The 27,240-nt window shown below is 41.2% G+C and overlaps 1 long non-coding RNA gene across 4 annotated transcripts in view; it reads right to left on the bottom strand.

Annotated features, from left to right (window-relative positions):
- LOC135178999 (uncharacterized) overlaps positions 1-27,240 on the bottom strand; it is a 144,712-nt gene that overhangs the window by 31,948 nt on the left and 85,524 nt on the right. For 3 of the 4 annotated variants that reach the window (XR_010303834.1, XR_010303833.1, XR_010303835.1), the window contains exon 3: positions 16,490-16,678. This is a non-coding gene — a long non-coding RNA (uncharacterized LOC135178999). Of the gene's footprint in view, positions 1-16,489; positions 16,679-22,882; positions 23,246-27,240 lie in introns of those variants that run through there. The other variant, XR_010303836.1, reaches the window with a different exon arrangement.

The following is a 27,240-nucleotide window of genomic DNA, read 5'->3' as shown; positions in this document are numbered from 1 at the left end:
TCTGTGTTCTCTGCCCTTGAGTTTTGCTCTGAGCACAACTGATCCTGTGCCTTGTACACTCAGAATATTATCTTTTCTGGGTGTGTCTGTCGCCACACTGTACTTCCAAGGAGAAATGCTGTGATGGAGCATTCAACTTGCTGAGGGATCCAGCAAAGAGGTGAAGCCAGTTACCAGTCTGCTCGCACAGAGTGCTGTGATGCTTAGGAACCCAAGCTCTTGACCTTTTTCAAATATTAATTCATTGCCACGTGGGTATAACCTGCTGAGTGACATTACAGCCAGGCTCCATTGCTCCATTCAAGCAAGTATGACCCTAAGAGCTGCAGGTGAATGAAAAAGGGAGTGAAAGCATAGTTGTTACCAACCCAAGTCTCCATCAAACCACCAGGAGAGCTCCAGACTTACAGAATAACCAGCAGCCAGCCAAGAGGTTTGAACAAACACCAGCAGGATGCCATTCAGGGGAACAAATGCCACTTCTTGAAAAACAGATCACAGGCTGCTGGGGAGTCCACAGCTACCAAGCCACACTGTAAGCAGCCACAGGCGCTGATTCTTCTGTCAAAGTATCAGAGGAGCTGCAAAGGGGAATAGGACTCTAAAGGCTCACAGAGACAGAAAGTGTTCATCTTAGTTACTACTACGAGAGGAAGTACTGTGCATGTGTCATTCACTTTTAGCACCTAGTTAATATTTTAAAGATATTCTTGAGTACTTCTTATAATTTTTTTTCTTCTGTTTTAATGCCCTCTGACAACCTTGAAAATCCAATGTCTTTCCCTATTAATTTTGTCCCTTTCTATTTGACACACTCATTTATCTGAGTTTCTTAGCAAGGCTCAAATTGATATCTTTTGCTTTCCCTCTCCCTTCTTTGAGAAGTCCGGCTTGCTTCACTTGCAGAAAATAAAATATCTTGGAGTAAACAGCACACTACGAAGAATTCAGCAACTTCATCTCAGCTTCCCAGGGCATGAGCAGGAACGGAAGAATGCCACAAAAAGGTGTATCTGTAACAGCAGACACTAAATAGTAGGTAAGGAAATAAAAGGATATTCAAACAGCTTGGATCCAAGCATCCTAGTCTTATGTTGCAGAGGGGGATTTCTCAGTGCCTACACCTAATCGGTGGAGGAGAGAAATTAATTGGAGCAATATAATTTTATATAAAAATACAGATTTATTAAATTCCATATTCTGAACTCTCGCCACCCCCAACCACTGTATATTAATACTCAGTTCAGTACATGGTTATGAAAACAATTTAGGAGAAAAAACGCACAGGGAATCTGTTATTTAACTAGCAAACATTCAAACTATAAACAGAGAGAGGAGTTTTCCCCGCGGCTTACTGCTGTTTGGAGTCTTTATGTTATTTGCCCAGCAGAGCAGGCTGAAACTCTTTCTGCTCTACAGCAGAGGTGACTTATATTACAGAGGTATTAAAGCTTTTACTCACAAGTCTTATTAATTATTAATCACCCTCCCGGGCTGCGTCACAGCCTGTGTCTAATGTCCAATTCTCCAGGGTCTCTGCCTGTGGACTCTGAGGCTGGAATCTTCCCGGCTTGAGAGGAGAGGATAAATCTTCCCAGTTTCTGGGGAAATAGGCTTTCTCTAACCTTTGTTCTCCTGCCTTTGGTGCTGCTGGCTCCTTCTGGATGCTGTGTCCAGGAATTATCAGCTGGCAGGACTTGAGGTATCGCAGGAGGAGAATATCATGCTGTCTCTGGCACGGTTGTTCACGGCTAGCAGGCTGTGTCTGCGTGTAGACTATCCGGAATCTGCTTCCTGGTTATCTCAGTGGCAATGGCGCTTACCAGGCAATGGTAGGCAGTGGGCATACAAAGTGTGCGCGGCTGCTGGGAGTCTGAGCGGCTGAGCGCTGCAAGTGAGGGTCAGAGCACATGTCTGAGCCATGCAGGTGAGTCAGAGCAGCAGGGCACTGCAACGGGGTCTGAGCTGAGCACGTTGTTTACCTGTGCACCCCTATGTATTGACTGTGGGCCAAGATTAATGGCCTCTTTGGCCACTAGAATGACCAATCAGGTTGGCAGTCAGTCAAACCTTACCATAATAGGCAGAAGCTCTTGCCTGGGCTATCCCAAATATGGGGATCACATGGATTTACCCCAGGGAGACACGAGCTGGGTGTGTGGGGGCTTACACAACCTGTTTACAAGCACGGGTCCTGGCAGAAAAACATGTCCAGGCAAGGCAAGGTGTAAATAAGCCTCTTTTCTGGCCTACAGACCCTCCACGGCATCTTAAAATTTGGATTGCTAAGTAAAAACTTAGAACACCCAAAGTCAACTCAAGCAAGCTAGGGCTCCCACTACGGAATTGAAGCAGAAAAATCCAAAGCTACAGTCCTGAAATCCGTAACTCAGCATCTGCCTAACCTGAAGGTGGCTAACACCTAGTTATATACTCTATGTCAATTTCCAAGCTATGTTCTTTTGTACATTAATGTTGTTTCCTAAGCTGACAGATGCTTTCCATGCCCATAACTGCCTCACTTAAATAGAGTTTTAAGGCAAAACAGTATGCAAGCAATCCCACTTATGCCCACAGGTGACCAAATCCAATACAGTGTTTTAGCATACCGTTAAAACATCCCACCTCGGACACTTGGTGTCCAAGGGTCTATAGATACCTACTTTGCCAAACAAATTACGTGGGAAAGCTCCCCTAGCACTCAGTGAAAAAGGCAAATCAAAGCTAAAAGCAGAAAAGCCCTGAACTGAATTCAGGAAGTCTGTCTTTGCTGACAACTGCAGAAGCCTGGCTAGACAACTCTGATGATTAAATTAAATACCTATAGTAAAGTGCCAATGTCAAGCAATGCAAACAGTTCCCCTTCATCCTAAAATAAGAGATGGTGAAGACAGCATTCAGTAACCTTTCATTCAGTATCTCAAGCCCTCTTCTCTGAGCAGTTTAGGTCCTGTAGCCAGTGACTGTTGAATGTAAATTGCACAAATACTGCTGTAAGCAGAGAGGAGATGCTGATAGCCCTCCTTCTGCAGGCGTATTTCAGCAATGTGAGTCATGGTCTCACTTCTCCTATCTCTTTTCCTGTGACTGTTAAATGGTTTTCTACACAGTGGATCAGCTTCAAGGGCAAAGTTAAGATTGCTGATTGCAGCCCCACTCAGTTTATGATTCACATCACTTTCCTGGTGATAAAGAGAATATGCCTGACACAAAGCAGCAGCTCTATGACTATCACTCCTGCCCAGCTCTGTTTTAGAAATATACATGGTCACTTCTTAAAGAAGCTGGTTAGAAGCCAGCTATTTCCATTAGGAAATACTCCTTTAGAGTGGAGGTGGCACAAACAGAGAGGTGTGCATACAGCTCTGAATAATACGACAGCGAGTAAGAGGGTGGGATTTCATTCTGTGATTTTTCAGTCATTTAATTCACCATGCACAGAACGTATGATCATAGTTTGTTGCCCAAGGATCTGTTTGCAGCACAGACCTTGCAGATACTTAAACTCTTTATCAAAACTAGCCACAGTGTGCCCATCATTGTAAGCAACTGTGTTGTCGAGAATATGTGACCGTAAGAGAGCTAAATATGTGGATAAACACAAGGAAGCTGATTTGGCAGAACAATGAAGGCAGGAAAGGAGACTGATAAGGATTGCTGTGTTACCTTGAAGTGGACATTTTCATCTGAAGAGGATGTGGAATTCTTTATCACAGGTGGTTAAGAGAAACAGCATAATGACTTTCATTCATTTAACACAGGAGAAATATCATGCATTCTTCAAGCCAGTGTGTGATAAAGCAAGTAAATACCAAGAGAAAGACCCACAGAAGGATTAAACTTAGAAGGTTGTTTACATTCATCACTCTTTCCCTTGGAGTATGAGGTCTAAGTAAACTATAACACTTCCACAAACACTTAGGAAAGTGTCAGGTTTCCCAGCAACCAGATAAAGATCACAGGATGTCAGGGGTTGGAAGGGACCCAAAGAGATCATCAAGTCCAACCCCTCTTCCAGAGCAGGACCATACAATCTAATTCAGGTCACAGAGGAACTAGCTTCCATGAAATCTTTGATCTCCTTCAGATCCTGGAATCCAAGAATAGTTATCCTGGCATGTGCTGGTTTGAGGCAAATATTTACTGAGAGAAATTAAAACCTTAGCTTTGAGAAGAAAGGAAAAAGAAAAACCAACAGTAACCTATATCCCTCAGTATTCTGCTGAGAAACACTAGTCAAAATACAGGTAAGACAGACACTTCTCACACACTTCTTAGCTCCCACTTGGAGCAGTGCCTTCTTTCTGGTGGTCTGGTTTCTGTGGTTGACTGTACCTTTAACTCTCTAATCCAACTAACCCTTTTTAACTTTAACCTCCTTATCATCTTTTTCTGACATCTCACCTCAGATCTCCAGATTTATCACATGAGATATATGTGGGTTGAACTGGCTATTTCTGAAGGGAGGGAAAGAGAGAGGGGGAAGGGGGTTTGGGCCAGGAGCCCTCCTGAGGACTTTGATTGTTTCTGGGAGGGGTACTGTGGTTCTGTGTTACTTTTAATTTGTATATGACTGTATATATTTGTGTATATATGCCTGTATATTGTGCTAAGCTGTAAATATAGCTTCATTCTTAATTTCTAGCTCAGCTGAGTCTAGTCTGGGTGATTTCATAAGAGTGGAGGGGGCAGGTAACACCCAAACTGTCACATGGCATCATATAAATAGACCTGCTTTACCATTTGACATACCTCAAAGCAGTGGCATAATTATGGCTTATCCAGTGAAGGACTTTGGCTTCAACTGTGATGACTTCACATTTGAAGCTTAACTTTTATGTTTTAATAGATAAAACTTTGCCTACCTCTGCTACATGACACAGGTATGACATCACCAAACATCATACACTTTCATCCTAGCAACACCACTTCACTATCTTTCAAAAGTCAAATTCATAAACAAGGCATTTGTTCCCTATTATTTTATTAAATCACTAAAGATGTTGATATAATCATCTAATAATCTTTTTTCCTAATGCCTGCATCAGAGAAGGATTTGAAGATGTGCCATCCTGTTAAATGGAACCCTGTAATAATGATTTCAAATGCCTTTTCTGTAATAGGCTTTTGCTTCTGAAAATTCATCTCTCAGAAATAAAACTCTTAGAAAACCCCATTACTGTTTGTTTTTTTCCTATGATATTTCTAGGTAGTTAGCATTTCTCTATGTTCCTTACCTATCACCTACTTTTAAAAGCCACTACAAAGTTTTAAATGTTTTTTTTTTTTTAACAGTTGCTTCATTTTTTTAAACATTTTGTTCCTTATGTAATACATTCTCTTTATTTGCAGAAAATGTTCCATCTGCTCTTGTTGGGAAGGATCTGTGTGCACTGTATTGTAACAGGATTTCATTCTTGCCCTTACACTGCTGAGAAAGAAAATGCTGCTGAAGAAATGTGTTGGTCTTTGGGAATAAATGACCCTTCCAAAAAGTTAAGATTGAATTGACACTTCCATACACATTTAAACCACTGGAATTCACATAGAGAGGTAAGGGGAGAGAAGTCAGAAGTGACTGTTTCATAAGTCCATAGTCTTCACTCCCCACCACTCTCTCTTTCTGTGCAGAGATCTCACATTTTCCAAATGATGGTTATCCAGTCTTAAATGGATTACTTTAAAAAATCTGCCTGAACTCACAATTTGTCTATGTAAACAAATACAGAGGTTAGTTTCCATCTTTCTTTTCATTTCTCGAATAGAAGTGTAAAGTACTTTTGGTAACCTTATTAACACTCTCCTAGTACAAAAAGGGAGAGAATGGTCCCAGGAAATATTCCACAATGTAACACCACAGGAGATGTGGAATGGTAAAGGATAATCATCAGCAGGGAGGATATATTCAGCCACCTGAGCCCTATCTTTCAGGTATCCCATGTTTCTCTTGACCTCTCGAGTCATATGCCACTAGCCAACATATTTACTTCACACACTCTACTTGAAATCACAACTGGGAGAGCATCATTTCGGCATGCATTACCTTTAACACAAAACATGCAGTAGAATGAGGTATTTTTAATTTGTCCCTGTATTCAGGTGGGCACATGAGAATATTGAGCTTCATCTAAAAACAAAACCTCCATCAACTGTGGAGCTAATGAAGTCTAGTCTGATACAGCTCCCTGCCCCCAAGGCCTTCTCAGAACACCACAATAAATCCTAACTCACAGTCATCACAAAAAAACCACACCTAAGACAGCAAGCTGCTGCCATACAGGCTGTAGTAACACATCAGTACTACCAGGCTTCCCTTCATTGGAGATGGTAAATCCTTTTCTCCTCAAATTCCATTCTTTTTAATCTTTCTGAAATTGTCCAGCTATGTTCAAAAGTTATTGAATGGTGAGGCACAGATAGAAGTTTTAGACCATCATTTCCTTAAAAAAACTCAGTAAAACAAGATCTGTAGACATTAAGAAAATAGTATGAATGTAGCACACGCACAATGAGACCTGCTCTGCTAGTTTGAAGCTAGCTAGAATTTTTTGGTGAGAAGAACTAGATTACAGGCTGTGAAAAGGAAACAATGGTGACGTCTACTTCACTCATAGGCTTGCTGAGAGGTATAAGAGCAAGAATCTAAACACTGATAAGCAAGTTGCTCTCTGCCCGGGCTGTGGGCTGCATTTCTCTCTAATCTCACCTTCCATCTCTCTGATTAATTCACCTGCTTCCTAACCCCTCTGGCTGACCCTCCATTCTTCCTTGGGTACAAGGCAATGTCTGGGGTAAGGTAGAGAGGGGAAGGAGAAGGGGGAAGGGTGGTTGGGAGCCCCTCCTGGGGACTCAGGTTTCTGGAAGGGGTCTTGTGTTTTTGTATTACCTTTCACCCTGTATATTTCTGTCTATAACTGTATATACTGTAAATATCTGCTTGTATATTGTGCTAGCTGTAAATATAAGCTTCATTCAAATTTCCAGAGCTGGCTGAGTCTAGTCTGGGTGATTTCTAAAGTAGGGGGGAGGGAGAAGGCTGGGTAACACCCAAATCATCACACCTTCAAAGAGAGACACAGCTCAAGTCTTTGGAAGGTGTCCTATATTTCAATTCAATATTTGGGCAAGAGACAGCCTACCAAAAACATTTTAGGAATGGTAATAGTAAATATAATACAAGAACACATCTGGAAAATCTGACTGTCCATTTTGCTTCACAGCTTTACCACTCAGAGAGGAAGGATTCCAAAGCAGATGTTGTTAATAATGGATAGATATTGATAAGGTTTCTTAGAAATCTAGGATATGCCTTCCTGTTCAGGAAAGAGCTTCAATTTCTAGTGCAAATAGTACTCTCCTACATATGATGTCCTCTCAGTAGAAAAAATACCAGCATCACAGACTGGAAAAAATGTAAGATTCACTGTGCTTGCCTTTCTTCTTAACTAGTACCCTGCTATTCTGGTTTGAGGTAAATTGGAATATTTTAGTGAGAAAAATTAGAATATAGGCTGCAAAAAGAAAACAGTGGTGAAGTCTATTTCACTCACAGGTTCACTGAGATGTGTAAAAACAAGAACACAAATATAGATGAGAGTGTGTGTGTGCGCGCCTCTGTTGGAGTGTGTTTCTGCTTGGATCTGTGTAACTAATCCTTCTGCTTCTGACCTCCCTTGCTGATCCTCCAAACTCACCTTGCACATAAGGCAAATTCTGGGATAAGGTAGAGGGGTGGAAAAAAGGTGGAAGGGTGGTTGGGAGCCCCTCCTGGGGACTCTGAGTTCTGGGAGGACTGTTGTGTTTTCTGTATTACTTTAAACTTGTATATTTCTGTCAATAGCTGTAAATATGGTAATATATTGTAAATATCTGTTTGTATATTGTGCTAAGCTGTGAATATAAAGCTTCATTCCTTAACTCCAGCCAGCTGAGTCTAGTCCGGGTGATTTCATAAGAGTAGGGGGGCAAGTAACTCCCAAACCATCACACCTGTTTATCAAGATCTGATTAGTCCAGTGGTCTTATTCACGTATATTAGGTCAAGAAATAACAGGGCAAATACACTTTCACGTAACTTGAGTAACCAAGATAAATATCTCATTCTGCAAATTATACTCAAAGGAGCACTTGCAAATTCTACAAGCCTGATGTGATTGTTAAGATTATTTGATGAACTACATAAAACACACCCATTCATCTAAGAAAAATCATTAGCAGGTCATGGGTAATTCACAGATAGACAGACTGATTAAATCCCAAAGCAGTTTGTGCTAGTTTGAAGCAAGCTAGAGTGTTTTGGTACAAGAACTAGATAACAGGCAGTGAAATGAAAACAATTGATGTCAACTTTGCCTGCCGTGCAAAAGGTCCCAAGTTCGATTCCTGTCCAGACTCTGTGGCATTGTTTTTAATGTGATGGTTTGGGGGTTACCCCACCCCCCACTCTTTGTATTTGCCCCAGCTAACTCAGACGGACCCTGGGAATATAGATGAAGCAATTTATTTACAGCTAGCAGAATTTACAAGCAGCTATTTACAATATATACAGTTATATACAATTATATACAGAAATATACAAAGGATAAACAATACAAAAGCACAACTCCCCTCCCAGAAACCTGAGTCCCCAGGAGGGGCTCTCAGACCACCCCAACACCTCCCCCCGGCCCTCTCAACCTTACCCCAGTTCTCAGGAAGAAGAGAGGTGCAGCCAAGAGGTTAGGGAGCAAGGTTAGTAGGAGCAGGGTTAATGAGATGTGACCAGGTCTAAGGCAAAAGCAAGAGTGAGAGACAAAATGGAGAATGTTTTCTTCTTCTTCCCAGAGTTCTCAGCGAGACTATGAGAGAAGTTGACATCAATTGTTTTCATTTCACTGCCCGTTATCAAGTTCTTGTACCAAAACACTCTAGCTTGCTTCAAACTAGCACACAGTTATATGCAATGAATGTCTCGACCTGCTCTGTTCAGCATGGGCATGTTGCAGAACTCAAGTATATTGGCTCTTTCCTGACACTTCATAGACCATTGCATATATTATTCCAACTATTCCATAGATTAGGGCAAGAAAAAGATATTAAGTTAACAAGGCACTTCTGAAAAATCCAGCAATTGCAGTGATTCATACACCAAAATCTGAAACTCTTTTGTGGGTCCCAATAAAATTTGAGTTTAAATCTTTTCTTGAATAAGCTATGGAATATAAACCCAATCGTGTTGTACATTTTTATTGGGAAAATGCCTTCACTCTCAGTATATCAGTTCACAGGTGCTCATTTGATTCTAGCCAAATAAATTATTGTAGGGTTATTTAGAGTCCTCTTCCAGTAGAGTTACTCCATGTGTGAAGAGCCTATTGATTTCACTGGAACTTCTATTACACTATCAGCTATGAAGTCTTATTTCTTTCTCATTTAAAATCCTCACTGCTGTGTTTGCTCATTTCATTTTATTACTGGTTCAAACTGTTGTGATATTCCAGCTAACATATCCAGAGTAAAGCCATGAAATGAGACTGAAAATCAGAACACTCATGGTGAAGATGGTCACTCATGAAGAGAAGGCTCACCTATTTTCATTGAAGATTGCTAGCCACAAAGAAGCTAATCGTTAAATGACAATCTTTCTTAACTCAAATATACCAGATAATCTTATTTGTATCTATTGTTTTTACAGAAACCTCCTTGAATGTAAGCTTCATTCTATTTAATAATTACAATTACTTAAAAGCAAAATTGACTACTTACAGGTACAAGCACTGATTATGTTAATTTAAATTAGAACTGCTTTTTGTTTGGTGTGATCATGTACTTTTAAGTCCTTGAGACAATCATGCTTCAAGCATATTCGGTACAGAGTATATGCACTGATAACTTTCATATGGTAATAAGTTTCCAATTTCATGTAAATCTTTTTTTCTTCTTTTTGTTTTTTTTAACTGAAAGCATTTATCTTTTATTCATTACATAATCCTCTTTACATACAATAGCTAGACAAAATATCAGTAATAATCTGTTCCATTCTTCATATCGCTTGAGAGCTCTCTGCAGACCAAATTTTGATTTCTGTGTTTTCTGGCTGCTAGGCTTTCCATATCTTGCTTGGTCCATTTGCTGCTTACATAAAAATTGGGAAACTCTGATCTTCTGATCTAAGCACACCCACGCCTTGATTCAGTAAAAGTACTTAAAGCCCCTGTATTCATGGCTGGCTGTGGCATAAACATTGTCTGCTTGAGTGCTTAAAATCAGGCAAGGGCTTAAGTGTTTTGCTGCATCTTTAAGAAACCTGTTTTAATATTCAAGGCATTATAGCCATCCCCATGACTGCCCTGAGATGATGCCATGCTAATAATCAGCTAGGTTCCATGGACATGGAAAGAGTTCCCTGAAGAACCACAGGTCTTTATATATCACCTGCATGCTATTTACAATATTTTTTTTTCCTTCTTTTTAGTCTCCACACAATGAAATTTAAAGCATCACTAGGTACTGTTTAATATATTCAGAATAACCCTCATGTGCTGGACACTGGGATGTTCAAAGAGCTCAAATGCATGTTTATGGCTCTGTAGAGCCTCAGTAAAGACAGTGGAGATGAGATTTAACATTGTCTAAGCCAGGCAATTATTTCTTCTTGGTAATTACTGGAGACACAGGTGTTTCCACAGAATTACTTACATCAACAAAATTATGAGATGCATCACATACTCTCTGTATTTTGGCTTCCCTCTGCTGACTACAGCAGGAATCTCTATAACCACACCAGTTAAAAGCATGACACTGCCAATGATTCCCATCCTGCGGAAAGTCTCAACCCTCTCAGTTTTTATCCTTAAAATACGTTTTTTTTCTTTAAGGTGTCTTTATAGATTTGTCCATTACTCCAAAGCATTGAAATTCTGAGGGTGGAGGATCCATTAAAACAGGTGGCACTTGAAATGGTATTTTGCACTAGTTTCTCTATAAGCATTAGGCCATAAAAGACAACACTACTGGAGCAGCACACACCAGATAAAATCATCAAACTACTGTCACTAGTCTAAATGTTGGAACTCTATCTCTGGTTCTTCACCCAGTAGTCCATTGCCAGTTTTCCTTCAGAAAAGACTCCAATGATGTCCTTCAGCATTTAACTTACAAAGAATAGAATTGCACTGTGCACAAAGTAGGTTGCCTAGATGCTAGATGGTCATGCAAACACAACACAAGCAGTACAAAGAGAGGCTGAGTGAGCTACAGTTGTTTGCCCTTGAGGAGAGTAGGCTCAGGGGGGGACCTACTGCTCACTACAGCTACCTGAAGGGAGGTTGTAGCCAGGTTGGGGTTGGTTTCTTCTCTCAGGCAACCAGTGATAGAACAAGAGGACATAGTCTCAAGCTGCACCTGCAGAGGGTTAGGCTGGATGTTAGGAAGAAGTTCTTCACAGAAAGAGTGATTGGCATTGCAATGGGCTGACCCAGGAGGCGGTGGAGTCACCATCCCTGGAGGTGTTTAAGAGGAGACTGGATGAGGCACTTAGTGTCACGGTTTAGTTAATTAGAAGGTGTTAGGTAATAAGTTGGACTCGATTTTGAGGGTCTTTTCCAACCTGGTTAATTCTGTGATTCTGTGAAGTTGCCTAACTTGCTAAGTGGATGCCAATCTATCTGACAGTTGGTTCTAATGGTGTGACCACAGTTTCTGCACTCCTTTTTCAGGCAGAAACAGTTCACAAAGATAAGGTCACTCCAAGAAATGTCAGGCAAATCACCATCCAATGTGCAAACTGTGCCTCTAAAGGAGGCTGCTGTGATTTGTGACTTCAGGGTTTACTTTTCCATTGTTCACATTCCTGAGAAAATCGCTGTGGAGCTCATTTGTTCCAGAGCATGCACAGCCAGAACTCCAGCCCAGAGAACTTGCAGAAGGCATGACCACCAAATGCACTGCTCTTTTGTTCACAGAGTAGCATCTTTCAGAGGTCAAAGGAAAATAAGCCTGATAAGCTGATGCCAAGCTATACTTCACTGCAGAGATGGCTGACTGAAAGGGGCAAAGTCAAAGACTTGTTTGAAGCTAGGATCATCCAAGTACATCCTCCACAGCCAATTTCTCAAACATAATACAGGAAGAGAAAAACCACAGCAGCTTGCAAGCAGCTTAAGAGATTGAAAGGACATCTAGGGCTGTTTGTTTACAATAAGAATGTTTAAAGTTTCAGTCATTGGTTTATATGCTTTGGGGAGGTGGTGGCTTATAACCTTCTCCTGGAATTAAAATGATTACCAATATGGCTATTTAAAGCTGTGTTTTAAATAGGCCACTATACATCTTCCACCTCATACTAAAAAAAATAATAAAACTGGACTGAAAGCTAATTTTTCAATAGGAACTCAGGTGATACCATACCAGCTGTCCTACTTTTTTAATTTCTTTTTATCACTAGGACTGGAACTCAAGTTAAGGGAATCTGAGTTCAGTGCATTGACCATTGCGAAATTTCACTACATCAGAGAAAGCAAAAGGAGACGGCGTGGAAAGTCAGCTACACCAAAGAGCAAAATACAGCTGAATATTCACCATCACCTATGTCTCTTCTGTAGCACATGTAATCATCATGGCTTTCCTATCTCTGAAAAGTGAAACGGAGTCCTCAGAGGAATTATGGAAACATCTGGACATCCAGGTTCAACCCTCTGCACTGCTGTATTTGGTGTATCAGATGCAATTAGCCTTGCCTACATTAGGGGATGCAGAGATGCATAAAGGGAGTGCAAATATCAAAATATTCCTGTGTAGGATCTTCTGCTTGGGTTACTAATGACAAAAATTGACTTTGAAATAAGAATGAAGCACATTGCTTGAAAACCCACCCTTTGCAGCTTAGGTCAAAAATTGGCTCCAGTTAGGTCATTAGTAATGAAACATTATCACGACATCTAAATAAAGAGCATGCCCACAGGCAGAAACTGCAGGGTTCAGCAGCTGTCATGCACAGGCTCAGTGGTTGTCAGCAGTGCCTATTTCATGCTCCCAAGTGCATTTATGGGTAGGAAAAAAAAATCCCCAATAAAAAACCCAACACCCCACCCCCCCAACAGTTAAAAAGAATATATACTATTTTTTAAAATTTATTCTTGTCCTTTCTAGTATTTAGAAGAAAATACTGAGTAAGATATATTTTGTGCCTGAATCTGGCCCAATTCTGGCTATTCAAAGAGATCAAAACAAGGCTAAGTTGTGACTTTAAAGCTGGTTCTGACATTACTGTCCAGTATTCACTTAATTAGGTCACACACAGCTGTACTAACTGGCTAAGATAATTTGGTTGCACACAGATCCTTCTGCTTACCCATGCTCTAAGTGGATATTCTTGTAAAGACCACTTTTTTTATTGCACAGTTAATTAGGTGCATCAGCACCTCCTTTAAGTGATGTGGTTAACATTATCTTGTTAACATTATCCTTCTCAAGTTGCCTGAATGTATTGCCTATCCATGGAGGTAGAAGCCAGACTATGTGAATGGCTCTCAGGTATGAACGGTTCTTGAGAACTGCAATGCTCAGGGGAGGAAATGCTTAGGGAAAAGTTGTACATTACAGGTGGAGGGCAAGGCAAACAGAGGTGACAGACTCTACACCACAAAGAATAGCTGTGACTTAACAGCAAATTGACCCTGCTTTTACCAAGTCCAAGTCCTTAGCCTCTAGACCATCCTTCCAAGTACATATTAATTCCTTATGCACCCATCACCAAGCTTACCAGGTTTAAAATATTGTGTGTCGCTCTAATCTTCAAAGAAAAGTGATTTTAATATATTACCTCATCACATCCACAAGCATCTTCTCTATTACCATTTTAGGGGGCTGTGGTGGAAATGAATAATCTGTTATATTTCTGTATGAATATTGATTTTATTAATAATATTTTTTAAATCAGGAAAATTCCCTGAGATTCTTTGGATTTTTCAGTCAACAGGAAGTAGTTGCACCAAGAGTATTTACGAACATGGAATTAAACAATTTAAACAATCAGAACTTGGAAAAATAGAAATGCAAAACCAGGAAAAATCCTATCTATGCTTATGGAGTCCAGCATATGTACTCATGACACTTTGGTCTCTGAGTAAGTTTCCTTTACAAAGATACTTCCAAAACCCACAATAATGACCCCACGGTAAAATACAAAACATTCCAGGCAGAGGAGAAGACAGAACTGAGTTACTGCTGCTGAGGTAGTGCAAGCTGCAAATAGGTGGCCGCAAATGGGATGCTGCTGCCGGTGGAGGTCAGTGCAGAAAGTTGGTTTCCAAATCACCCCCCATAAAACACATCATTTGAAAATGCAGCTGGCCAATAGGCACTAGCATCACTGTTCTGGTCAATGAATTCAAAGCTTTGTGCCTGGTGTGACCACATAGGCACGTTGAGGGGCAGCACAAGACACCTGATGCATGGTGCTAAGCCCCTTGCCCTCAAGCCTTTACTGGGGCCAAACCCTCCATTACTTTGCTTATTCTACTCAACTCCGGACCCACAACAGGAGGAGGACAGCAAGGGTTAAACAGGCTTGGCAGGATTTATGCCCTACCAGGACAGGGGCTCTAACAAAGGGAGGATAGATGGGAGAATGTGAGTTGACATTAAAGTGTTTTTCTCAGGGTCTAGAATAACACTGGCCAAGGATCTGTTTTCAACACATTCAATATTGATGTGCTATCAAAGAAGCTTTTTACCCCCTCTTTTATACATTGGTATGTGCAGCTGTTAATACATTAGAAGATTTCAATTTCAATAAAGTTGTTCCACGTGCTGTGAAATAATCTATTTCTAGTGTAAATGAAATAGTCATCCTTAAATGTAGCTTTTTAAAAGTGGATATTTTTGGTTCAGTTCTAACCTGGAAAAATCAATCAGAAATCTCTTGCATCTGAACAAAAAATTGAAGCTGTCTGAATTATTAAAATGCACACAAGTCCAAAATACATCTTGTGTAAATCTTAGCAAGATAAATAGAAAAGTCATTTTTAAAAACAAACAACATTGTCAGTGAAATATTTCACTGACAAAATGAACATTTCAGCCTAAGAATAGGATGAATTAAAAAGTGTTAAAGATGAGCGTGTAGGCAAAGTTCTGTTTGGAAAGTTTAAAGAGATAAGGAAATTCTGAAACTTGTCTCCTGAAACTTCATTCTTGACTTTCCACATTTTTCCTGTAAACAGTGCTAAAACCTGATAATTATGAAGTAACAAGCTTCAAACTATAAATGAGACAATAAGGACTCAAGTCAAATATACTCTTCCAGGGAAAAGAAAAACAGAAAGCCCCATAAACATGGCTTGACAAATCCTTTGTAGTTCCTTAACTACCCAGCTCCCAGCGTGGTAACTTAGGACAGTCTGAGGTCTCACTGACTTGTACCTTGAGCTCTGTAGTTCAGAAAAGCATATCTAGCTTCAGGACACTGCTAGAATGCAAAGATTCTTAGTATCAGCATCATCTTCTACTCAATAGGTTCCTCTATGCAAAGAAAAACTCCTGTCTAGGTGGTTAAAGCAGTTTTTCAGCTCTTCTATGAAGGAAAGTTAGTGAAAAGGGTATGCTGTGCATGTAGACATGGCAATACCAACACTTCACTGGACTAGTAGATACAAGAGGACTTAACCAAGGACGTGTTCTTTATTTTGTTTCAATTGGTTGTTTCTTTTCGTTTGTAAGATCACCTAATTTTTCAAGTGTCAATCGATAGGACAAGCCCCAAGTACTGTTTTAACACTGGAGTGGGAAGTAATTCAGTTCATTAAAGCTGTGTATGTGTATTTTTGTAGTCCTGGTGTTTTGCTCTAGGAGTATACAGTAACAGACAAAGAGTACATTAACATGTAGATACTGTCTGAAAAAGACAGGCTGGAAGAAAACAGCATCCCCCTTCATTATTAGCTATGGATAATGATGAAGGGGGTTTTGCACTAGCTGCATTCTGGTTTTAATCTAGCTGTAAAATACTAGAACATAACTGAGGAGAAAACAAACATTATTGCCTAACCAAAACCAAACTCATTTAGAATAATTGAGCTGAATTTCCATCTGATCTCACTAACAGGTATCCTCAGCATAATTTATGAACATTTCATTTTGAAATATTTATTGCAATTTTTGAAGGTGGATTGGTAAAGATCACTTCAGCTCTCCACATTACTCCTCTAATGCTCACGCTTTAATTGAGTTTATCCATCAATGTCGTGGACTGTTTGGAGAATGGATGCGGGGCTAGCACTCTTAGCGCTGCGTGTGGAAAGGACTTTGAGTTAATTAACAACAGTATCTCTGCAGAGAAGTTAAAGGCTACATTCATTCCGTTCTAATAAATTGCATTCAGGCTCTTTGTTTGGACAGAGAGTGGTGAATGATGTCCAGATCTGTTTCTTAGAAGTGGCAGGACATGAAATAGTGATAGGTTGCAGAATGGTAGTAAGTTCAAACCACCAAAAAAGAATTAAAATATTACCTTCTTAGAAATGTACCAGTGGTGCTATGCTGCTTATCCAGGAAACACTGCTGCTTCCTTGCTTCTCTGCTAATTTCATCTGCTGGGATGAAAATCCAGTTTCAGAAACAATATGGCAAATCCAGGTATGGTCTTCCACCTTGAATGCATGAGACATTCCTTGCTGCTATTGCCTTGGCATCTAAGGTACTGAAAAGTTAAAATAATTACACACATGAGGTTTGCATTCAAAAGAGACCAAGACATTTTGAGTATGTCTTGATATTGCCAAACAGGCCTCATTTAGCTTCCATGGCTTTCAATGCATCTTAATTTCTTCTGCTTTTTGTGCTCTCCACTGAACATCTTAAAAATAATAGCCAGGTAAATTTGTTTTATGAAAAACTCATTCTGTTTAACAAATGAAGCACAGAGTTTGACTTACACCATGAAATAGAGAGAAGATAATGCTCACTTAAGGTCTCCCTAACTACAGTTAAACACCAGGACAAGCAGTACTGTTTTCCAGTATTTGAGGAAGGTAGAGAATGTGACATTAAACAGATGTATGATGAAATGTATCCTCTGCTTCTTTTTTTACAGTAACTTCTAACCCAGCATGTCAGAGGCAGTAACAACATCTGACAGAAGTAGGAGCAACAGTGGTTATTCTCATTTTATTCCAGAAATCTTATGTTTTAATGCCAAAAAGTGAGAAGCAAGAATTTCACAGAGAGATAAATGGAAGCAGAAATACACAAATCAGTGCTGAAAGGGAGGAGTGGTGATGCTAAACAGAACTTGTGACCTGAGAAAAGAGCAAGAACCACTGATAAGTCATTCAGCAAAAACTGATAAGCAATTCCGAAGTATTGATTCTAGCTTTCATCTTCCTAGGCTATGTAAGCAAAGAAGTAAACAGCAGGACAACTTCAAAACCAGAACTATTCAATAGAGCCAACAAAGATCAAAGTAGTCTTGAACGTACTTTATCGTTTCTCGACGGCAAATAATTGTTAAGTGAAAGATAACACAAATGCATGAAAGCAAAACAAGAGTCATGCATTTTGCACTAAAAACCATACATAATGGCTAATTAGAGCATCTAGTGACATACCAGCTTAAGTTGAAAGAGAAAAAAAGTGTTAAGTGTTACTATGACATCTTGAGGTTGACTAACACTAAGTAATTCCACAGTATTTTAGCGCGCTTAAGGCTGAATCCTCTGTGTGGGGTTTGCTTAGCTTTGGTGTGGGTTTGTTTGTTTTCTTGTTGAAATTAAAAGGATAGGTCAGAAGCTGTCAAGAAACAAGAATGATTAGGTGCCTCCCTTAAAAGATGATAACATTTCACCTGGCTTAGAAACGTTGTTGGAATTGAGCAGTCCTGTGAATAATCCTAAAATCTGGCTGAGGTGCTGCTTTGATTCAAGGTAGCTGTAATGAAGTAACAAGCACCACCTAAAAACTATCCCTTTATGGTAAGGAAAATCCAGTTCAGTCTGCAGAAATAAAATGAAGCAACCTCTGTAGTGCAGAATCACAGAATTAACCAGGATGGAAAAGACCTCTAGGATCATCGAGCCCATCCTATCACCTAACTCTTCTAATTAACTAAACCACAGCACTAGGTGCCCCATTCTGCCTCCTTTTAAACACCTCCAGGGATGGTGACTCCACCACCTCCCTGGGCAACCTATTCCAATGGGCAGTCCTCTTTCCTTAAAGAATTTCTTCATAATGCCCAGCCGAAACCTGGTCTGGTGCAGTTTGAGACTGCATTCTCTTGTTCTGTCACTGGGTGCCTGGAGGAAGAGACCATCCCTCAGCTGGCTACAGCCTCCTTTCAGATAGCTGTAGACAGCCATGAGGTCTGCCCTGAGCCTCCTCTTCTCCAAGCTTAAAATAGGGAAGCAGAAACATTATTGTATCTAGTATTCCACAGATTCACCTTTCCATGAGAACTCTATTGAACCGTGTGAAGTCAAGCAATGCTCAGTATCTGAAGAATCATATAATAGAGTGTTTCTTGTGTCTAACATGTATAAATGTAACAATAGATGGAAATCCCTATGAATAAATAGCAAGTATCCCTTACTGGCAGAGTTTGTATACCTTTCTGTTGCCTGCACACATCTTCCCACTTCTCAGAGATTTTCTATGGAGCACTTCTTGTAATAAGAAACAGAGACATAAGAACATCAGAAATACTTTTTAAAAGAAAGAGATTCCAGAAGAAAGAAAACATTAATGTCATTAATTCACCTTTAGGGAAGGCTTTCAGGTAATGTAAATTGTAAAGGTCATTAAGGGGTCTACAACAGTTGACATCAGGCAGAAATGATCTGTGCTGCCATTTTTTGTACTTCAGCCATTTTCAACTTATAAAAGTCTGCAGTCCACAAAACTTTCCAGTGCAGATCCCATCAAAAATTTTCTCACATAGAGTTGTAAAACATATACTCACTTTGCTTTTCCTAATTTGCAGTTTGCTTGGAAGCAATCAACAGATCCTCACCTCATGAATGAGTAGGTCAAAGTCACGATTCCCTACTCCAGCTCCTTGTGCAAGCAATCTGTGGCAACCAGACTGTAAGTACTGCTTGGGAAAATTTATGTTGGGTTCACTCCTTTAATCCCCTCATGAATCTGGACTGAACATGCTTTAAAGTTCTGTTGTTCTTTATTTAATTCACAATTTTCACACAAAAACCAGCTAAAAAATACTGGCTTACAGCAGGTTTAAATAATTCTTATTTTTCTTAATGAAAAACTGAATCATGAAACACAGAAACAGCCTGCCCAGAGACACTGTGGAACCACAGGATCATAAAATGCTAGGGGTTGGAAGGGACTTCCAGAGATCATAGGCTCCAAAGACCCTGCCAGAGCAGGAACATAGAATGTAGCACAGGTTGCACAGGAACACATCCAGACAGGGCTGGAAAGTCTTCAAAGGAGACTCCACAACCACTCTGGGCAGCCTGTTCCAGTGCTCTGTCACCCTTACAGTCAGGAAGTTCTTCCTCATATTGAGGTGGAACTTCCTGTGCTGTAGTTTATACCCATAGCCCCTAGTCCTATCACAAGGCACAGCTGAGAAGAGTTTGTCCCCTCCCTCTTGACCCCCAGCCCTCAGAAATTCACAAACATTGATTAGATCCTCTCTAAGTCTTCTCTTCACCAGACCAAACAGCCCGAGATCACTCAGGCTCTCATCACAGGGCAGTGCTCCAGCCCCTTAAGCATCTTCATAGCCCTCTCTTGGACTCTTTCCAACAGATCCCTGTCCCTGCTGAACTGTGGAGCCCAAAACTGAACAAAATATTCCAGGCAAGGTCTCACTAGGGCAGAGTAGAGAGGGAGAAGAACACCCCTCAATCTGCTGGCCACATTCCTGTTAATGCACCATAGGATCCCAATGACCTTCTTGGCCAAAAGGGCACATTGCTGCCCCATGGGTAGCTTCTTGTCCACCTGCACTCCTAGGTCCTTCTCCACAGGGCTGACTTCCATTCTTGCAAGCATGCAAAAACCTCATCACGCACAGCCACTAGCTATCCGTTCTAAACTGGACCTACTCTGAGTTGGAGACTGGACTAGTTGATTTCTTCCACTCCATGTGAAGCTGTGACTGTGAAGGAGATGACAGCACAGAGATGTGCTGGACTATCCTAGACATTCAGCAACCATGCATGTTTCAATCCTATTTTTCCAGTGATCTGCAAGCTCCCATGGCTTTACCCATTATAATATTTGTGTGGTCCCATCGCTGTATTTTTATCAATTCAGCCAACCTAAATTTCCTAACAGCCATGTTAACTACTCTTCAGGGCTAGATTTGTGTTGAGGAACTCCTGTGTGTATCATTGCCCAGCACTAAAATTCAATGTTGCTGTAGGTCACAGACATCATACTAGCAATAGGTAAGCTAATCATCCAATTACTGGAAACAGTGGCAATTCCAACAGACTCATTGTGGCAAAGTATATTCCCTGAGGGGAGAAGGGGTTTAGTTTCATAGAATGATAGAATTACAGGGGCTGGAAGGGACCTTGAAAGATCACCCAGTCCAATCCCCCTGCCAGAGCAGAATCACCTATACAAGACCACACAGAAACTTGTCCAGGTGGGTTTTAAGTATCTCCAGAAAGAGAGACTCCACAACTTCACTGGGCAGCCTCTTCCAGGGTTTGTCCTGGAGTCCTGTATACCCCTAAATTCCTCTCCTGCCATGGCTTGAATGGGAGGGGGAAAGCCGCCTGGTTCCCCCCCCGCCTCGCCTGCCCTGCAGGCATGAAGGGGGTGAGCAAAGGGGTCCTGCCCGCACGAGGAGTGCCCGGTGCAGTGCCCGCGCTGGAACCGGGCTGGGATTGGCTGTGCCTTTCGCACCTAAGGAAGTGGTAACTCTGCCCTTTGTCTAGAGAGGGTATAAATATTGGGGGTTCCCGCCTTGGAATTCATTCCCCCTTAGAGTTCGTTACTGCCTGAACCTTCGTGCTTGCCTGAGAGTTCCCCCACTCTCGCCTGGCCTGGATGCAGAGAGATCTTCAAAGACTGCTTCATCTATTGACACCCTCTGCAAGCTTAACGACCCTTAATGGTCCACCTGCAGCTGCTGAAAGGGAACGAGAGAGGGGCAGACCGCACGAGGAAGTCAGCCTGATCGTGAGTTACTTTGGCTCAACTTTATTAGTAAGAAAACACTATTAATTAATAGCTAAAGCCTTTTCCAACTTCTGAGTTCCAAAATAGTCAGATTATCAATGGCATTCCTGTAGATATTCTCAAGCAACTGAATCTGGTAATTAAACTAAATCAATCTTTGTATGTGTAGTTTTGGGGGCGGGTTTTGGGAAAATAACTCTATTTTTGTATAAAAATTCCCGACTCGGCCACAATAATTCCTGCCTCCACAACAGGGTTCTGTCACCCACACAGGGAAAAAAATTCTCATGTTTCCATGGAACTTCTTGTCTCAGCCTCCACCCACTGCCTCTTGCCCTGTCATTGGGCATCACCCAGCAGAGCCTGGCTCCAGACTCCTGACACTCACCCTTTACACATTTATAAACATTGATGAGGTCAGCTCTCAGTCTCCTCTTCTCCAAGCAGCACAGCATCAGCTCCCTCAGGCTCTCCTCTTAACAGAGATGTTCCATCCCCTTCATCATCTTAGTGGCTCTGTGCTGGACTCTCTCATGCAGTTCTATGTGCCTCTTGAAGTAGGGTCCCAGAACTGGACACAGTACTCCAGATGCATCCTCACCAGGGCAGAGTAGAGGGGCAGGAGAACCTCTCTCAACCTACTAACGACAGCCTTTCTAATACATCCCAGAGTAGCATTGCCCCTCCTGGACATGAGTGCACATTGCTGGCTCATGGGCAACCTCCCATCAACTAGGACCCCTAAATCCTTTCCTTCCTGATGGTTCTGCTTAAATTCTTAAGGTAGTACAGAAGGACTTGGAATAGCTCACAGAAACATATAGAAACAAGACATGAAGTGAATGTGACTCCAGTGCACCATGTGTGATTCTTACAGACTCAAACCAGCACAAATTAATGCACATGTTGTACTACAATTGATTTATACCAGGATCATCCTAATTAAAGTTCAGACACTTCCAAGACATGGCAGTCACAAGTTAGGCCCTGCTTGACTTTGTTGATTCAAGGTTTGGGTTGGTCTGGGGAGGGTTGCATACAATTATGGAGTAATGAGGTGGGTCACTCTGCCTCTAGAGAAGCAGCATAATTTAGGGTTGACTGAGTGTTGGGCACTCAGACAACCACTATAGTTGGTCATTGCTTCTTCCTTGTTTTCACTAAATGTACTTAGATCACATCAGTCACGCAAACTCTACAAATCCACCCTTATTTAAAGCTACTTAAATTGGCTTCTTTGCTTTCTGGAACGTAAGGCCATGCTTTTTACAAATTACATGACCACTTTTTTCCTCAGTGTATAGTTTTCATTTGCTCAGTGACAGATATGTACATTATTATTATTTACTACTTCACCAAACTTAGCTTTGCCTGCAAATAATATGAGAATTACCCCAAATTGTCTTCCAGAAGAACTGAATGTGAGGCTGTTTGCCAGGTAAATCCAAATAATCATTTTCCTCTGAATGTTAAAGCTGCTAAGGAAATATTGAGATGCACAAATTCTTATCCTTCTAACTTAAATCATAACTACAATATTAATATTTTATAATGTTGCTTTTTTTCAGCTGAGATGCCTTCTTGACAGATACATGACGACATACCACCATGTCTGCAAAGTATGGGGACGCCAGTCTCAATATTGTTCTGCTGTCAGCAAGTAGTCCAGTTTGAAGTCCTAATGCCTCTATCTATACTAGCTAGTCTACATGAAAAAAGAACCAAAAGAGCTTACCAACTTGCTGAGTTAGATCAAGCAGTGCTATGTAATTCGAAGCCCCATGTGGAGACCAGTGTGGTTCCACATGACAAGTTTTTCTTTTTTTTTATACTATTTACTCAAACAAGCAGGAAATTTCACACTGATTAATTGCATTAAAAGTTAAGAATGAAAAACAAAGCTCCCCAAAAGGCAGAACATAAAGGCATACTGTCAACAGAGCTCAGAGTCTTTAAACACAAGTATTACAATACGAACGCTGCCTTGCATAATACGCATGTGCACTGTGGGTTTTTCCCTTTCCTTTTCCCTCTTTGTCTCCCAGCCAGTATGACCCATTCTCTTCCACTAGGAAAAGGCCAAGTGCTGTGATTGAGTCAATTTTGTCCTCTGGAAAAGAAGCATGGTGACATCAAATGAGAAGGATCTCCTCTCTAGTAACCCTAAAACTGACTGACCAGTAGGCTAGTGTTTCAGACACAGTGTAAAAATGAAGTAAGCACATGGTGAAAAAAGTCCTCAGAATCAAGTGACTAGCAGGTCAAAGGTTTTAAAAGCTGGTGTGCTAAGCATTCCAATGAATAGGAACTGGGAGTTGAATTCAGGAACTCCAAGACTGATGGAAAACTGGAGCAAGTTCAACACTTAAAATTAGTGAAAAGTTTCTGCTTTACATTTAGTTCTACACTAAAAGTAGACAATAAAAGACACAAGCAAAGTCTCAAGATAGCTGTGAAGATAAATTCTTTAGGGGTTGTGAAACAGTCCAGCACTACAGCTCAAGACTGCAATGAAGGAACACACAAGGAAAAGAGCAATTTTGTACTCTGTGGGGTTTGGATGGCAAAGTAAATAAGGCTTAGGGGTATGCACCATATGATGCAATACAATCAAACGTTGAACAATTAACCCCATGGTGACCACTGTACATCTGTGTAGAGCTGCAAATATGAACTATACACACTCAGTGTAAAACAGGAGGGTCCTGTGGGGGGGGAAAAAAAACCTTATTTTTTAATGTGAACTCAAGAGAATTAAAATGCTTTCATTATTAGCCTTCCAACTGTATATAGACAAAGGAGATGAATAAAAATTCACAGATTTCCCACACCCTAACATTTGAAAAACTGATATTCTCTATTTCTAAATGGAGTGTAAAATACATACACTGAAATTAACACAAAGTCTGCTGATTGACTCAATTACTTTTCGGCATCATTTAATAGACAGGAGATACTTTCCCTTTGGTTATACTGCTTTTAAAGATATACATGGAATATATGTGCACTTGAACCATTTCGCTATTTTAAATGACTGTAACAATTAAATTTTATTCAAGTATTTTAAGTTCTTTTTCTGTGTACTCCTGTTGATGCTATTAACATCTTCTATTTAGGTACTAAGATTTTTTTTATGTGCTTTTTTATGTACTCGGTTAAATAATATGACAACATAAAACTAGGCATTACTCTTCCTATAGCTAACTCTGAAAGGATTCACAACCTGCCTCCTGTCTCACATGGAACAACAATGAAATTGACACTGAAAGCAGAGATACTCAGTTTCTGAAGAGCTGAAGTGTAAGGCAATAAGCAGATGACATCTGCTTCCCACAAAAAGGGGGCTACTAAGAATATATTGTCCTCCCCCTCCTACAGGTCGTGATGGGCCTTGACCTAGCCTACACCAGCTATGGGACTGGCATGGAGGGGTATTCTGCCACCTACACCAACTGTGGCAGAGGAGAGAAATTAATTGGTGTGAGATAATAGTCTATAAAAATATATATTTATTAACTTCAATATTCTGAACTCTTGCCACCCCCAACCACTGTAATTTAATATTAAAAGTATCCTACACAGTTATGGAAGACATTCTAGGATTAATATCAACAGTGACTTGTTAATAACAAGCAAACATTCAAACTATAAACAGAGAGAGGATTTTTCCCCATGGCTTAATGCTGCTCAGGGTCCATATACTATTTGCCCAGCCTAGCAGGCTGAAAACTGATTCTGCTCTGTGGCAGAGGCAACATGTTACAGAGGCATTAAAGCATTTACTTACAATTCTTATTAAACATCAATCACCCTCCAGGGCTATGTCACAGCCTATTACTAGTGTCCAAACTTCAGGGGAGCTTTGCCTGTGGACTTGGAGGCTGGAATCCTCCCGGCTTCAGGGGAAAGGAGAATCTTCCCAGCTTGTGGGGAAATAGTCTCTGACCTTGTGCTACTGGCTTCTTCTGGATGCTCTGTGCAGCGATCCTTAGGCAGGACCTCAGGTGCAGAGGCAGGCTGTCGTGCTGTCTCAGCACGATGTAACGCTGGCTACTCAGTCCGATCGCGTGCAGACAATTCAGAGTCTGCTTCCTGGTAACTCGGCAGCAATGGCATTTACCAGGCAATGCTAAGGCAGCAGGCATGCAATAGTACATGCGGCTGCATGGGAGCCTGAGCTCCATTGGTAAAGTTAGGCAATACAGAATCTGGTCCTGACAACTCACCACAGTGGTGTGCAAGTGTGCACAGCTGGATGGGAGACTACAGGAGATTCTGTCTCCGTAATAACAGCAAAGCAAGTAGGCATACAGTGCTGCTGAGTCTGAGCCTAATAACGAGTAAGCGAGCAAGGCAGCCTGTGCTAGCAAGTGAGTCCCTATTTATTGAATGTGGGCAGAGATTAATGCCCCCTTGGCAGTCAGCCAAACCTCACCATAATAGGCAAAAGCCACAGGCCTGGACTTTCTAAACATGGGAATCACATGGGCCTAGGAGCAGGCAGGCAGGAGCTGGGCATGTGGGGGCTTACACAACATGTTTACAAACAGGGGTCCTGGGCAGACCAGACTTTATGGCACCAGGCCTATTGTGCCCCTTCTATCCATTTAATGCGTTTACCTCTGGTGCAGCCAGAAAAACATGTCCAGGCAAGGTAAGGCATAAATAAGCCTCTTTTTGAGCCTACAGGCCCTCCACAACAGGGACTGGTACGTGCATGTTTTCACAAAGTTACTTTGGGCCCAAGCCAACAGTACAAGCCACAGAAGTCACCAAATCCCCACAGAAGATCTGCACGAGCCCCGAGTGATACAGAAAGATCTACCTCAGCTTTTTTTACTGAGATGAATCTCACTCCAAGAGGAAACACTGCTGAGAGCAGTGACAAGCAGAAAGATGTCTCTCAAAACAATTTTATATTAAAGATATTGTCCTTATTATCACAGTATCACAGTATTATTAGGATTGGAAGAGACCTCATAGATCATCAAGTCCAACCCTTCACCACAGAGCTCAAGGCTAGACCATGGCACCAAGTGCCACGTCCAATCCTGCCTTGAACAGCCCCAGGGACGGCAACTCCACCACCTCCCCGGGCAGCCCATTCCAGTGTCCAACAACTCTCTCAGTGAAGAATTTTCTCCTCACCTCCAACCTAAATGTCCCCTGGCGCAGCCTGAGGCTGTGTCCTCTCGTTCTGGTGCTGGCCACCTGAGAGAAGAGAGCAACATCCTCCTGGCCACAACCACCCCTCAGGTAGTTGTAGACAGCAATAAGGTCTCCCCTGAGCCTCCTCTTCTCCAGGCTAAACAATCCCAGCTCCCTCAGCCTCTCCTCGTAGGGCTTGTGCTCAAGGCCTCTCACCAGCCTCATCGCCCTTCTCTGGACACGCTCAAGCATCTCAATGTCCCTCCTAAACTGGGGGGCCCAGTTCATTTAAAGCACGTTTAAAACATCTTTGAATATGTGCTGATGTATAAACTTCCCCTTTGTTAAATCACAGCAGAGCTTTGTCACACATTTACCTCCTCTCAAGTCTTTCTTCACCCCTCAGGAACTACAACAAAAGCTCGTAAGTGCATATTGCAGACTTTAAAAACAATCTAAATAATAGTTTGGGAGAAAACTTAATCATTAGGAAGCCTTTGGGTGCATTCCGATTCTAGACTTGTTCCTGTAAAAGTCCAAATTCCACTCAGAGGGTATGCAATAAGCCAGAAATATCTGAATTTACAAAGCAGAGACATCTTCTCAAACAGCATCAACACAGAAAGACAAACGAAATGTAGTCTTCAACACAAGAAGCTAAGAAGCACTGTTTATGGCTCTGCTTCCAACATTGCATGTTTGCTTTTACTGCTGTGCCACGGTCAAGTGAAAACTCAGGTTGTTACTGAAATGTCACTAAGCAGCATTTCTGAGGATGTACATTTGAAATCTGTGTCTAAAGATATGATTGATTCAGCTGACCTTTCCATGTTACTGTGCATACAGATATTCTAATGGCTAATGCAGAAAGCTACTGCATGTGTCATACTCCATACTCCTGCTTGGTTTAACCTTCCACTCTATGTATGTATAAAAATAACAAAATGTCAGCACCAG

The sequence above is a fragment of the Pogoniulus pusillus genome, chromosome 10, assembly GCF_015220805.1.
Source record: "Pogoniulus pusillus isolate bPogPus1 chromosome 10, bPogPus1.pri, whole genome shotgun sequence".
NCBI classification, from domain to species: domain Eukaryota; kingdom Metazoa; phylum Chordata; class Aves; order Piciformes; family Lybiidae; genus Pogoniulus; species Pogoniulus pusillus.
Note: the sequence above shows the minus strand (reverse complement) of the source record. Positions and strands in the feature narration are given on the sequence as shown.